This window comes from Callithrix jacchus, chromosome 1 (assembly GCF_049354715.1).
Source record: "Callithrix jacchus isolate 240 chromosome 1, calJac240_pri, whole genome shotgun sequence".
In the NCBI taxonomy this organism is placed as follows: Eukaryota; Metazoa; Chordata; class Mammalia; order Primates; family Cebidae; genus Callithrix; species Callithrix jacchus.
Genome location: NC_133502.1, coordinates 92,438,017 through 92,454,690, shown reverse-complemented (window position 1 = coordinate 92,454,690; position 16,674 = coordinate 92,438,017).

The following is a 16,674-nucleotide window of genomic DNA, read 5'->3' as shown; positions in this document are numbered from 1 at the left end:
GTTGGACAGGAGTGTCTTTGTTTGCCTGGAGGTCTTTGGCTAGCCAGACAGTAACAAATGTGATTTAGGGTGGAGCTTTGATCCATGCCAAAAATATGATTTAGGATGAGAGCCTGGGGTCACACCTTGAGTGGCTGGAGACTGGAAACTAAAATTAGCCATGTGAATTGTCAATCATGTCTTTGTAATGGAGCCTCAATAAAAGCTCTGAACACAGAGGCTCTACTGAGCTTCCCCGGTTAATGACAGTCTGTGCTTACTGTCATACATCAATGCTGGAAAAGTACTGTGTCCTGGTCCATGGGGAGAGGCCAATGGAAGCTCTGCACTTGGTTCTTCCCTTGTCGTTGCTCTATTCCCTTCCTCCTTTGACTGATTTTAATCTATATCCTTTTTCTGTGGTAAATCTTAACTGTGAGTATAACTCAAAAGTTCTGTGAGTCCTAGCAAATTATCGAAACTAAAGGTGGTGTGGAGAACTCCTCAAACTTGCAATTTAATGAGGGTGGTCTTTTTTTTTTTTGAGACTGAGGCTCACTCTGTTACTTAGGCTGGAGTCCAGTAGTGGTGGGATCATAGCTCACTGCAGTCTCAAATCCCTGGGCTTAGGCAATCCTCCTACTTCAGCCTCCCGAGTAGCAGGGACTACGGGCACATGCCACCAGACCCAGCTAATTTTTTATCTTTTGTAGAGATGGAGTCTTAGTACATTGCTCAAGCAAGACTCAAACTCTTGGGCTCAAGTGATCTTCCCACGTCCGCCTCTCAAGTGTGGATTACAGGTATGAGCTATGCACCTGGCCTGGGGGTGGTCTTGTGTGGCCTGTGTTCCCTCTCACTTTGCAATTGTCTTAAGTCTTAAGCTATATGAATGGCAGTACTAGCTTAGAGGAATATTAAAATAGCATTCAAGTATAACAGTGGTGTGACCAAGAAGAAAATTAGTCCAATTTAGGAGAGTGATCACCAGACTTACAGAAGTCTATTTTCAAGGAAATGAATGGAATATATTTCAGATAATAGCCATTGATAATGAAAAGTTGCAAAATATTAGGATATGGTGGAAAAAACCTATGAGTCTTAACAAAGCAAAAAAGAATAGCCAGAAGCTCTAGCTAAAGCAAAACATTTACCAGAATGTCATGTTTCAAATATGAAATAATTTTAAACATGATATTTTTCAGCAATCTTAAAATATTAGAGAGGATAATCTATTTAACCTTGGTGCTAGTGTATTTTCTTTTGAGTGACCCAATGATTATAGGATCAGAAATGTAGTCAAGGGAATGTAATTATTAGCACTCTCTGGCTCTGTGATGAATAATGTGATAAATAGTCATAATAATGTAAAATTTGTTTATTGATTATCAGCTTTTAAAATAAACCGTTGCACAAAGCATGGAGAAGTTAATCCTGATTAAGAACAGAATGTAAACACTCTCAGCTTTGACGATGTTAAAGTAAAGCTCCAGATGACAGACTTTAAAAGATGAAAAGTAGATAGGGAAGAGGGAAGGAGTAGTAAGGATGCAAATACTCTCATTTTATAAAATGAGGCATCAAGAGAATTCTGTTGAAAATTGATGGAAAAATTAAATAGTAATGACAAAAATGATCCCGAGAGCAGTGCAGAAGAGGATGTTCTCTCTGGAAAAAATAGAAAACACTTAATCCACTTCACACTGTAAACAAAAATATTGATTCCAGGTAAAGTATAGACCCTTTCAAAGGCAAAACAGTAAGGCTTTAAAAGATAATACAGAAAAAAAAAGATTCATGATTTCTATATGAGAGAATGACTTTAAAACATATTAAACATTAAGAAGCCCCCACCTTAAAGATAAAGATTGATGAATTTGATTACAGTGAAATTAGAATATTAAAAATAAAATAATGGGGCCGGGCATGGTGGCTCACGCCTGTAATCCCAGCACTTTGGGAGGCCTAGATGGGCGGATCACAAGGTCAGGAATTCAAGACCAGTATGACTCACATAGTGAAACCCCGTCTCTACTAAAAATACAAAAATTAGCCAGGTTTGATGGCTGCACCTGTAATTCCAGCTACTCAGGAGACTGAGGCAGGAAAATCGCTTGACACCAGAAGGCAAAGGTTTCAGTGAGCTGAGATCGTACCACTGCACTCTAGCCTGGGCGAGAGAGGGAGACTCCATCTCAAAATAAATAAATTAACAAATAAAATAAATAAAATAAAACAGTGGGTGGGGGGCGATAGGAGGGAACTTACAGGATAGATCAATAGGTGTAGCAAGCCACACGTATACCTACGTAAACGTGCACATGTATCCAGAACTTAAAGTTAAAAGAAAAATTGGCCTGGTGCTGTGGCTCAAGTCTGTAATCCCAGCACTGTGGGAGGCTGAGGCAGGTAGATCACAAGGTCAGGAGATCGAGACCAGCCTGACCAACATGGTGAAACCCCATCTCTACTAAGTATACAAAAACTAGCTGGTCATAGTGGCACATACCTGTAATCCCAGCTACTCAGGAGGCTGAGGTAGGAGAACTGCTTGAACCTAGAAAGTGGAGGTTGCAGTGAGCCGAGATAGTGCTATTGCACTCCAGCCTGGGTAACAGAGCAAGACCCCCTCTCAAAAAAAAAAAAAAAAAAAAGTTGCAAAAAGGCAAGCCACAGACTTGAAAATATCTAAATACATATTTAATAGATATTTCTATAGCCAACAAAGGACCCATATCTAGAGTATATAAAGAACTTATATACCCCAATAAGAAAATAAATCTTAATAGAAAAATGAGCAAACAGACTAAACAGCCACTTCAAAACAGCATATAATTAATTGATCAATAAACATACGATAAGATATTCAATCTCAGCCAGCTGAAAACTGCAAATAAAAACAGTAAAGAGATATCACTACACACCTGTTAGAATAGCTAAAATTTAAAAAGACTGAAAAATAGCAAGGATTGCTCCTGGAACTCTCATCTACAGCTGGTGAAAAGAGAAACTAGTTTAACCAATTTGGAAAGCAGTTCAGCATTATCTATGAAAATTAAGATACCGTATCTCATGGCCTAGCAATTTCTCTCTTAGGTATATATCCAAAAGAAATATATGTCCATGTGTGCCAGGAGACATGTATGAGAAAATTTATAATAGCTTTATTCACAATAGCCTAAACCTGGGAACAACCAAAATATTCATCCATGGGAGTATGGATAAATAAATTATTGTAAGGATCTATTATGGAATTCTATATAGCAGTGATTATTAACAACTGCAGCTAAATGCTACAATATGAGTGAATCTCATGAATATAATATTGAGCTAAGAAAAGCCTAATACAAAAGAATATATAGTGTATGATTCTGTTTACTTAAAATTAAAAAACAAGTGAAACTACAGTGTTGAGTCATGCATCTCTGGATGGCAAAAACATAAAGAAAAGCAAGGAAGTTATTAGTACAGAAATCAGGAGAGTTTTATGTTTTAGGAAAAGGGAGTGAGTTATGCCTTGGAGAGACATGCAGGAACCTTCTGGGGTCTGACTCCTTTATGTTTTTTGTTTGTTTGTTTGTTTGTTTTTTTGCCATGTGACCTATTTCACAAGCTGAAAAGAGGATTTAAATAAAAAGAACTAGTGTTTTAAGAAAGTTATTTAAATAACAAAGGTAACCAATAAGGAAACTAAAATAGTGCTGTAACTGCTAAAAATTGAGAGATGTAGAACGATGTAATAAGCTAACTTCTTCACTGTAGTCACAGGAAGTTAATAAGAAAATTTCCAAATTGATACACATATTATGAAATAAGAACCAAAACCAACTGTAAAAGTGTTCTATGTTATGCAATTTCCTTTTTAAAATAATGTATACTTATTAATTTTATAACCAAGAAAAAATCTGTTATATTAACATTTTTATATTTTTAAAACATCTGTATGACTGAACAACCAGATTAGAAACAAATTTTTTGGCTGAGTTAACTTAGTTTGAGGGATTTTATTTTTTTTGTGTTGTTTTGTAGTGCCCTAAATATTTATTGAAACAATTTTATATATTCAATAAAATATCCAAAATTATCTCTTCTCTCTGTGTAACTTTCAGATCACTTGTGAGAATGTTGAGAAGCATCCAAATAGGAGATTGCAAAATTTTTTTGTTTTAGTAGCAAAATCTTACTTATTGTGCAGTTTTTTAGAACTGTGATAGAAGAGTTTTTATGTTGCCTTTCCTGACTCCATTGCATTTTAAAGGCATTTTTATTAATAAATAACATAATGTTAAACAGCTTTCATAAACCACTCCCACTCCCAGCCCCGTATTACCCCCCAAAAACTAAATAAACCAACTGAAATTGCTATACTTCTACGAAAACTCAGTATGATTTCTTCCATAAGAATTAATCTAAGGAAACAATGTCTTCATCACCCACCATTTCATGGTGCATTATACTCAGGTGGAAGTTTAACTTTTAATATGAAACACATTTTAACTTGGCTTTTAAAATTAAATAAATAATTTAATTTTTTTGTTTTAAATAAAAAAACAAGGGCAAGACACCTACAGATCATTTTAATTATGAATCTAGATCCATTTGAGCTCATTGATAAACCATACAAGAGAAAAGTTGCTTTCCAAATAAGGAAAAGTGTCTGTCTTTTAATTGCTTGTCTGCATTTACTTTCTTAAAATTCATTTTTGTTTTTAAAAAGTAGATTTAGCTTGAAAAACATATGCAAATTTTCTGTCCAAAAGTGATTTGTTAAAATAAAAAAAACTTTAAAAAAGTAGTATGAAATAGGCAAATATTCTTCGAATATAAAATAAAAGGAATTTGAAAGTTGAGGTTCCACTTTATTAAATCAACTACTACAAATATGATGGATTAAACTTTAAGACTCTTGGAAAGTGTTACCATAATATTTATGATGAAATCATAAATTTTATAAAGGGAAAAATTATTGTTCCAACTCAGTAGTTCTTTTTCACTTTTCTGGCTAACCTAGAAAAATAAATATGACATTGTTCTGAGGAATCTGTTGTCCCAAGGCAGTTAAGAAGCAAATCCATCAACTATTCTTGTAAATCAAAGCAGTTTTCTTTTTATTTTTTATTGTAGACTTTAAACTTGCTTTTTAGGGAAGTATGCTGAGACATCTGAATTCCTTTGCCTTTAGATTTTGGAACTATTTTGGTCTTATTTCAATTGTTAGCTATCTGTCTGCTTGTAGAGTGTTCACGATAAAAAGAATAAGAACACCCACTGCACTCATTTACGACACAGACAGGACAGGAGCCACTCACATGTCCACACTCAGTTCTGGCAAGTGACATTGCCTCTGGTCTTGTGTTTTGGTGTGGTGGGCTGCTTCTTTCCTTGTTCACCCTTTGAATCCACATTTCCAAAGAATGGCCATTTTAGTCCACCTATGCTAAAAACACTGGTTAAGTCTTCTTTCTCTAAAAGGTTGCATTTCAGGTATGAGATTTAGAAAATAACTATAGGTATAAAGATCAGCCAATCTGTTTTTAAAACCGGGCTGACAAGTAACCAGCTGCAGGCACTAAGTTCAACCTACAAGTGTACACTGTATTTTAAAATCAGTCTGAGTCATCTGCTCTGTCTGTTTGGCACTTTGTTTACAGTACATCTTTAGCCTTCTCATGTAGCAATAATATTGGTAAGTGGTAGTCATAAGAAAAAAACAACTTGATCTTGACAAAATGTGAAACTTAATCTTGACAAAATATGTACCCTATGTGTGGAGAAGGGATGTTTTGGAAAGTGTTGAGCAATTATTTAAAATGCCTGTGTTTGTGTGTGCATGTACCTTTTATGTAATATTTAATGACTCCTGTTCTAAGAGGGTATGTTTTTCTTTCTAAAAGAGCTGGCAGCTGGCCTATGCTCTTAGAAATGGGAAATTTCTTAAGCTAATTTGCACAAGTAGGCTATGTTTTTAGACTACGAAGCTGTAATTCTTTGTCCAGACAGTACTGCCAATTATCTGTGAATATCTGTATTCAGTAAAGACTTAAAAAAGAAAGATCTTTTTATTAGCCTATTTTGCATATAAGTTTTCAGGATAATTGTATATTAATGTCACTTCTAAAGCAGAAAGAAGTTATTTAAAGGGATGACCTGATTATCTTAATAAAGAAAATATAGTTGCAACCCATTTTCTGAAAAACTGGCCTTGGATTTGAGTGCAGTCTGGAAGGTGAAAATTTTGGATTGAATTTCAAACTCTAGGACATTAAAGTTTGAGTCAAAGCATTTACTCTTTCTGTTTCTTAGTTTTCCAGTCTGTTAAATGAGAATCAAAGCATTTATGTACTTTTCTCCTTATAAAGAAATAAAACATTGATAATTGATTAGAAGGTACGAATCAGTGCACATGCATTTGTTCTGTTTGAAACACCAAGCCAAGCATCCTCTTCATCTGCTCCTTCCTCATGAGACCAAAGTGCACCCTTGTGGTCATCACATTTTTTATGGCAAGAAAAAGCCCTCTATCTGTGGTGAGAATTCAGAGATAAAAATAAATTTTCGTGCCACGTGGAGTTCAGATAACTAGGAAACAGCCAAAGTTAAGACATACTTTGTGAAAATTGCATTTCATGTTTTTGAAAATATAAGAGCATTTTCTCAGAGAGAGAAAACATGTATGAGTGGGGCTAGAATCAGAAATAAAGAAGGTGAAGAGGTTGTAGCAATCATTCTTCTGCGGGTCTTAAAAATAGAAAAATAAAAATAAGCAAAAATGTAATTCCCCAATAGACGAAGAAGGAATTGGTTTTGTCACTTTTTAGAGGTCTTTTTAGTTTATAACATGCTGATATGGGTTATTACATGAGCCACCAATTAGCATATGAAGTGCCAACATATATGCCAAGCTACATACTATGCATTGGGAACTCAAAAGTGAATAAGAGGCCAGGCGCAGTGGCTCATGCCTATAATCCCAGCACTTTGGGAGGCTGAGGTAGGCAGATCACTTGAAGTCAAGGGTTCAAGACCAGCCTGGCCAGCATGGTGAAACCCTGTCTCTACTAAAAATAAAAAAAAAATTAGCCAGGTGAGGTGGCAGACACCTGTAATCTCAGCTACTTGGGATGCTGAGGCAGGAGAATTGCTAGAACCTGGGAGGTGGAGGTTGCAGTGAGCTTAGATTGTGCTACTGTACTCCAGCCTGGACAACAGAGTGCGACTGTCTAAAAAAAAAAAAAAAGATAAAAAGTGAATAAGAAACAGTTTTTGCTCTCAAGGTCTTCTTAACCTTTCATGGCAGAGAAATACATACAAATAATTACAATACTCTGTCATAAGTGTTAGACTAGTGGCAAAAACCTGTGCCGAGATTATGAATTTTGCCTGGGCTGGTTAGGACTGAAGAAGTAATATTTGTCCTTGGCCTTGAAGAATGAGTGGAGGTTAGGCATGGGAAGTCATCCTAAGAAGAGAGTACAGCTTGAACAAAGGCACGGAGAAATAGATGCCATTGGTTTATGGGAAATATTTTAGAGAAGAGATAAGTGTTTGAGGGTAAGGCAGCTTCAGGTTATAACCCAGCTAGGTGGCCATTCACTGGGTCTGTGATTTGGGATACATTACTTGACCTCTCTGAACCTCAGTTTCTGCATCTTTAATATAGGGACATTATTACCTATCCTGGCAAGTTGTTGTGAAAATTAAATGAAAAAATAAATATAAAGGGCCTGACACAATGTAAGGACATAATAGATATTCAGTAAATGGTCACTGTTACCCTGTCTCCTTGAATGGGTGGCAGTTGTTAATATGGAACCACATATGTTGTGACAAGTCTTCTGTAAAATGGAAGTAACACCTACTTTCAGGGTTGTTTTGAGGATGAGAGAGTTAATATCAGACACAAGTCTGATAATGTGCTCAATTAACATAATTATTATTATTATAATTATTATAACACTTCTCTTTGAAAGACCAAAATATATCCATATTTTACTTACACTCATATTAAATACATTATGAACTTGTGTGTGTGTATAGAACTGTACTTTCTGCTAGATCAAAGCAGAAATTTTGCATTACTTCATATGTAATGTGTCATATTAATGAACATGTTTTAGAATAGAGAACTCAAAAATAAGACTGAACACCTACACCCATCTGATATTCAACAAACCTGACAAAAACAAGCAATGGGGAAAGGATTCCCTATTTAATAAATGGTGTTATGAGAACTGGCTAGCCACATGCAGAAAATTGAAACTGGACCCCTTCTTTACACCTTATACAAAAATTAACTTAAGATAGATTAAAGACTTAAATGTAAAACCCAAAACTATAAAAACCCTAGAAGAAAATTTAGGCAATACGATTCAGGACATAGGCATGGGCAAAGAATTCATGATGAAAATGCCCAAAGCAATAGCAACAAAAGTAAAAATTAAAAACTGAGATCTAATTAAACTAAAGAGCTTTTGCACAGCAAAATAAACTATCATTAGAGTGAACAGACAACCAATAGAATGAAAGAAAATTTTTGCAACCTATCCATCTGACAAAGGGCTAATATCCAGTCTATAAGACATTTAAATTTACAAGAAAAATGCAAACAACTCCATTAAAAAGTGCACAAAGGACATGAACAGACACTTATCAAAAGAAGACATTCATGTGGCCTCCAAACTTATAGAAAAAAGCACAAATCACTGATTATTAGTGAAATGCAAATCAAAACCACAATGAGATATGGTATACCATCACACGCCAGTCAGAATGGTGATTAAAAAGTCAAGATACAACAGATACTAGCAAGGTTGTGGAGAAAAATGGACACTTTTACACTGTTGGTGGGAGTGTAAATTAGTTCAACTGTTGTGGAAGACAGTGTGGTAGTTCCTCAAAGATCTAGAGGCAGAAATATCATTTGACCCAGCAATCCCATTACTGATTATATACCCAAAGGAATAGAAATTATTATAAAGACACATGCATGCATATTTTCTTTATAACACTATTCACAATAACAAAGACATGGAATCAACCCAAATGCCCATCAATTATAGATTGGATAAAGAAAATGTGATACATATACACCATGGAATGCTATGCAGCCATAAAAAGGAATGAGATCATGTCCTTTGCAGGGACATGGATGGAGCTGGAAGCCATATTATCCTCAGCAAACTAATGCAGGAACAGAAAACCAAACACCGCATCTTCTTACTTATAAGTGTGAGCTAAACAAGGAGAACATGAACATACCGAGAGGAACAACACACACTGGGGCCTGTTGAGGGTGGCGGGAGGAGGGAGAGCATCAGAAAGAATAGCTAATGGATGCTGGGCTTAATACCTGGTGATGGGTTTATCTGTGCAGCAAACCACCCTGGCACATGACACTGTGTAACAAACTTGCACATCCTGCACGTGTAACCCAGAACTTAAAATAAAAGTTGAAGAAACAAAAATAATATGTTTTACATGTGATCTGGCATAAATAAGTCATCCAACCATATTTGTTTTTTTCATTTCTGTGTTTCTGCACTGGATGCCATACCAGGCACCCAGTAGATGTTTAAGGAAATAGCAGCTACATAGATTAGTGAGTAGATCTCTAATTGGCTCTCTCAAACACATTTTGTTTTTAATGGAGGAAAACAGTTTTAGATCCTGAAATTGCCTTTTGAAAACCAAGTTTCCAAGCCATTTGAACAGTTAAATGTGGTGTCAGCTTGTAGTGAGGCTCATGCTGCTCCAAAATCTGCGCCTGTAGGATGCACTGGTCCAACCTGTAATTGTCATTCTAAACAGTTATTATATCTATGATTATTATGACATTTCTAATAACTATTATTGTAGAGGTCAACCTAGTGTTATATCAATAAACCTAGACCAGAATGTCTTATGAGTTTACCTCATACATTTTCTTCTTGGAAACTTATTGAGATGTCAGAAATGGTAAAAAAAAAAAAAAAAAAAAAAAAAAAAAAAAAAAATCCAACACTTTTTATTTTCCAGGGAACCCTTCTTACCTTTATCCTCTGTCCAATTGTGTATGCTTCTGAGAGGTTGTGTCCCCACCATTCTTTCTAGATTTAATTATGAGCACTGATAATAATAGAGATGATTACATATAGGGTGGCTCAAGCTTGTGAAAATGACACTGACTGTCTCACTTAAAAATACTGGATTACGGCCGGGCGCGGTGGCTCAAGCCTATAATCCCAGCACTTTGGGAGGCCAAGGCGGGTGGATCATGAGGTAGGCAGATCGAGACCATCCTGGTCAACATGGTGAAACCCCGTCTCTACTAAAAATTACAAAAAATTAGCTGGGCACGGTGGCGTGTGCCTGTAATCCCAGCTACTCAGGAGGCTGAGACAGGAGAATTGCCTGAACCCAGGGGGCGGAGGTTGTGGTGAGCCGAGATCACGCCATTGCACTCCAGCCTGGGTAACAAGAGCGAAACTCCGTCTCAAAAAAAAAAAAAAAAAAAAAAATACTGGATTACATAAGGAAAAATCAGCATGGATGCACTTGAACTTCCTTGTCACATAATGCAGCTACAACCTCAAAGTACCAGTTATCTCTTCTGCTGGCTTCTAAGCAGGGCTGTGCCTAAGCCATGACACACAAAGGCACTTTTGTCTTACTTTCAAAGCACTGTCAAAAAAAAAAAATCACAACTTTCCTTGAAAATCTATCTGTTCTTCAAGAACTTATTTGGTTCACAATCTAAAAACAAAATTTTTGTAATGTTGTAAATTTAGCATAGGTCCTCTTGTTTTTTCCTTGTAGAAAAGAATATACACACGCACACATATATATGTATAGATATATAAAACCAACATTCTTTTTGTTGTAATCAGTTATTTGGCCTAGATTTAGATTCCTTCAGCTGGTGGGGTTTGAAAATCTTTTCTTTCATAGATTTCAAAACTAGTGTTTTTTAGTTGGAAATTCATACTCTGTAATTTTAAGAAGCTGTCTGGCTTGTTCTCAAACTTGTATCTACTTTTGGTTGAGACATTTAATATTTTAGGTGCTGCCTTTATGGTTCACAGCCATTACTATCCTGGTTCTTCATGTTCAATTGTTCTTTTCCTCATTGTCGTTTATTCACTGAGTAGCTACTAATAGGCTAGACATCTAAAATAGCTATTTTTTAAAATTTATTTATTGGGACAGAGTCTCGTTATGTCACCCAGGCTGGAGTGCAATGGTGTGATCTCAGCTTACTGCAACCTCTGCCTCCTGGGTTCAAATGATTCTCCTGCTTCAGCCTCCTGAGTAGCTGGGATTATAGGTGTACACCACCACATCCAGCCAATTTTTTTGTATTTTTAGTAGAGATGGGGTTTCACCGTGTTGGCCAGGCTGATCTCAAATTCCTGAGCCACCTCATCCAACCTAAAATGGCTATTTTTATAGGCCAAAAAAAAAAGACAACCTAATGATCAATCTCATAAGGAACTATTGAGCATGTACCACATACAAAGCAAAGGTTCAATTATATGGAGAAAGAAATCTAAAGGGGGAATATCAAACAGTTGAATCAAAAGTGAATTTCAAAGATTTACTTTTATTGACTGGGTATAATTTTCTATTTGTTAACAAATGTTTTATGTGGCACCTAACTTTTAAAAATTAATCGTTTGTAAATCATGTGGTGAATTAACCTGACCCAAAAAATTCAGCAAAAATTTTCTTAAAATTTATAGGTTTGAAAGGTGAAGGCCAGGTGTGGTGGCTCATGCTTGTAATCCCAGCACTTTGGGAGGCCCAGGTGGATGGATCATGAGGCCAGGAGATTGAGACCATTCTGGCCAACTAAAAATACAAAATTAGCCAGGTATGGTGGCACATGCCTGTAATTCCTGTTACTCGGGAGACTGAGGCAGGAGAGAATTGCATGAACCCGGGAGGTGGAGGTTGCAAGTGAGCTGAGATAGCACCACAGTACTCCAGCCTGGTGACAGAGCAAATACTCTGTGTCAAAAAAAAACAAGTGAAAAAGTTGTGCCAACGTGTTGAAAAATAGTGAAATGATATGGAAATCTATAAAATAAAAACTGAAAGTTCTTTTCTTACCACCTGGAGTAAATTGTCTTAACAACTTTGATTTTACCTCAGACCTCTTTTTTTCTTTATTTTGCATATGAAATAAAATCTGCAAGTGTTTTTCCCCCACACAGAATTATGTCATGGATAATTCTTTTACATACAAAACACTTCTGAAATCAAGAAGAGTCAACATGTCCACTTTTAAATGGCCTTTAAGAAAATTGCTTCCCATATTGAATTGCTTTTTAATTGAGTATTTTTCAAAATTAGCATTGATTGTTGTAGTTGTCCAAAAACATTTAAAAAGGCATATATTCTCAAAACACCTTCATTTAAAACCATCTTTTAAAGAACATAAGATACATGCAGTAACCACATGATTTTGGCACAATGGGTTGAAAATAAAACCAAAATAGTTACTCAAATGTTTTATCTATCCTATACCAAATAAGAACGGACTTAGCATTCTTGAAAAGAACAAATTATGCTCCTAGGGAGCACAGAGGTGCGACGGCTGATATGAAATGATGTTGGTATCATCTTAATTTTAGAAAAAAAATAAAAGAACTTGGGATTTCTACATAAGGTTCACCTTCCCTTTAATTTTTTCTTTTTCTTTTCCTTTTTTTTTTGAGACAGAGTCTCACTCTGTCACCCAGGCTGGAGTGCAATGGTGCGATCTCGGCTCATTGCAACTTCTGCCTCCCGAGTTCAAGCAATTCTCCTGCCTCAGCCTCCCAAGTAGCTGAGATTACAGGCGCCCACCACCATGCCTGGCTAATGTTTTTGTGTTTTTAGTAGAAACAGGGTTTTTCCACATTGGCTAGGCTGGTCTCAAACTCCTAACCTTAGGTGATCCACCTGCCTCGGCCTCCCAAATTTGATTTTTCCTGAGCACAAGAAATCAAATGAGTAGATGGCATACAAATTTTAATAGAAAAATATTTGACATAACTCACTGTATTTAGTTTAACAACCTTTTAGTTAAGGTAGAGTATATATATATATATATATGAAAAATATTTTCTGCTAGTAAAAGTTCTAATTTCCAGGGGAGACATAAATATATCGGCATTTTATAGGTTTCCACAAAAAAGCATTGACTTAAGTTTTCACCACCTAGCAAACTTCAGAATACTGTCATGTGGCAGTCATTCTGCACTGAAATAAAAATGCTTGCTGTTTTTTGTAAAGTGAAGAAGGGGGTTGCACTGGATGAGCCCCCAAAACCTCTTCTCAGGAGCACTTGTTCTTAAATTTATTGCAAGCCCTTCATATTTCCTCTATGAGATACAGAAAGAGCATAATATACACCTGTAAACACCAGTTTATTGAAATTCCATTGCTAGCAAGGATGTTTTTTAGGTATCTTTTCTGTATCTTTCAAACTATAGGCATAAGTTTCTTTCCCCTACTGAAAGAAAAATAACATGGACATCTGAACACATAAAAATGTAAACCTGGTCTTTTCAACTTTAATTGTAAAAGCATTTATTCCTTTATATTGTAAGCTCTATTAATGAACTTAAAATGTGATGAAATTTGATTTCACTGAAACATCAACATAGCTATTTTAAAGCTCTGTGTATTTCTACCAAAAAAATTACAAATTATAAGTAGGATCTGCTATGGAAATTCAGGTTTCATTTTCTTTTCTTTTTCTTTGAAGACAGAATCTCATCCGTCACCCAGGCTGGAGTGCAGTGGTGTGATCTTGGCTCACTGTAACATCTACCTCCTGGGTTCAAGCAATTCACCTGCCTCGCTTCCTGAGTAGCTAGGATTACAGGTGTGCACCACCACACCTGGCTAAGTTTTGTATTTTTAGTAGAGAAAGGGTTTCACCATGTTGGTCAGGGTAGTTTCGACCTCGTGATCCTGACCTCGTGATCCACCCACCTCAGCCTCCCAAAGTGCTGGGATTATAGCCATAAGCCACCATGCCCTGCCCAGGTTTCATTTTCTTATGCTGTGGAAGGTGAATTGAAACTCTTAGGAAAATATATGGTTCTTGTTTTCCCACCTCTACGTGAACATATTGCCAATTGTATATTGAAAGGTGAAGTATGAATTGTTCAAGACAGATTGATGAGATGTGTGGGAATCTTACTTTTTTTAATCTGTTGAAATGATTGATAAAAAGATTTTAAAGTTACCTAAGACAAAATAATGTATATATTTACCTATATTAAAAATGCATGAAATATGTTCCTTCCCAATTTCTTTAGTCATATGATATTAGGATCTGACTGTAGGCCATCTTGTTTACTTTTTTTTTAAGCTGAAAGAAGGACAAGTCAACAAATTGTTAGTTATTCTTAGCGTTGCCAAACTGATCAAGTATTGTCACATTCTGCATTGATAGAAATCGAAGTGGAGTACTCTGGGTCCTCAAGCTGAGTCACTGTTAGGTCATTTTATATTAATAAGTGATTTTTATATAGTAGGGGCTCAAAGTGCAAGACTGCATTGTCTCTTCATTTTTACCTTTGGAAAATATTTTGATGATTACCTAAAGTGGTTAAGAAAAAAAAAGGGCATCTATTAAGAGATCTGGGAGAATTAAACCAGAGTAGATGATCAGACTGTGTCTTTATAAAATGTATTAGTCACATTCATTTATTATCAACATGTATTATTTGTTTGCACTAAAATACATGTATTTATTATAAAAAAAAATCCAAGCACTTGTTCTTAAATTTATTGCAAGCCCTTCATATTTCCACAAGTAAATAACACTAGCAAATTACCAGTGGCACCTGGGGAGATTACTACAATAAATGAATGCTTGTAGCAGAATAAGTTAGCTAGTGAATGATCTTTCCTCTTTTCTTAGGTGAAGGGATTATTAGCCTTATATTTAAGGAAATAAAAAGTTGCCAGGTATGAACTACCAGTGAACAATTCCTGAATCCACCTGTTGTCCTTGAAAGATCAGTTAGTTCTGGCTGTTAAACTTAATGTCTGTGTAGGAGGGTAAGATCAACTCTTTCTTGTTGGAGAGTCTTAAAGCCCTGAGGGAAGAACAGGGGGAAGAAAAGGATTTCAGTTCTTAAAGTAATCAGAAGAGCTCTGACCTGGTCATGAGTAAGACTGAATTTAGATCATTGCTCCTAACCACTGTGTGACCCAGGGCCAATTATCAATCTCTGAGCATCAGTTTTCCCATTAATGAAATGAATGGGTTGAGATAAGGAAAAGTCTAAGGTGGGAAAGAGATTGTAGAAATGTCTAAGACATGGCTTCTACAAATTTAGTTGAAAAAATTGGCCTGAGAAAGAGCAATATTGAGCAATATTTCTGGAGTGAGGTGATGGTGGGGAAATGAGGGAGATGAGAATAGAGAGAATCTTAGCAAAGGGCTCAGCTAAAAATCTGATCCTGTTTAACACCTTTATTCAGGATCTAGAACTAAGCTGCCCAATATGGCAGCCTCTAGCTACATGTGGCTACTGTTGGAATTGAGATTACTATAAATGTGAAATATACAATGAATTTTTAAAATAGTATCAAAAAATCTAAAATATATCTGTAACAATTTTAAGATACTAGTTAAATGCTAAAATAATAGTTCTTTGGATATATTGGATTTAAAAAACATATTATTAAAATTTATTTTACCTGCTTTCTTTTTGAGACGGGGTCTTGCTCTATCACCCAGGTTGGAGTGCAGTGGCACAATCCCGGTTCACTGCAACCTCTGCCTCCCGGATTCAAGCAATTCTCATGCTTCAGCCTCCTGAGTAGCTAGGATTACAGGTGTCTGCCACCATGCCCAGCTATATTTTGTGTTTTTATTAGAGATAGGGTTTCTTTCACCATGTTGGCCAGGATGATCTCGAACTCCTGACCTCAAGCGATCCACCTGCCTTGGCCCCCCAAAATGCTGGGATTACAGGCATGAGCCACGGTCCCAGACCTACCTGCTTGTTTAAAAATTTTTACTGTGGCAACTAGAACATTTTAAATTACATATATGGTTTGTATTCTATTTCCATTGGATGCTACTGATCTAGGCTCTTAATTGCAAGAGAGTACACTTTGGGAAAATGTGCAATGAATAATCTCTATATGGATGTGGAAAATGTTGCAATTATAAGAATGGTTTAATAGAATGAGTGTCATCAGGAATTTAAATATTAAGTAGATAAGAGAAGGTAGGAAAATAGGAATGACTACAATACTTGAAGGGGAATAACAACAACAAGTTTGCAAACTACATATGAACATGAACCTCCAATTGACAAAAAGCAGTTCAGAGCTAGTCTGTCTGCTGATAAACAGGCCAGAGTCATGCCTTGTTTGTGGTGATTGATTCTTTTTAACCAAGCCTTTCTGTACTTCATTTAGGCAAGAAGATAGGGATGGAAGAGGGGAAAGAAACAGGGAATGATTTACAAAGCATGTTTATAGATCTTACAAGTTGGCTTCTCTAAAGGAAGGAGTTAATATGTGTCAATAAATGAGTATAACTACTATACTCTAATAAGTATAATAGCGTTTGCTAAATAGCAACTCTTTTTCCTGGAAAATTTCCTTTACATCATACAGATGAATCATTTGCTTCCAGAAAATAGTACACTTACTGTAGGCTTAGTTCAATCCCAGTGATTAAATTTGGCTAGCCAAGTCAGG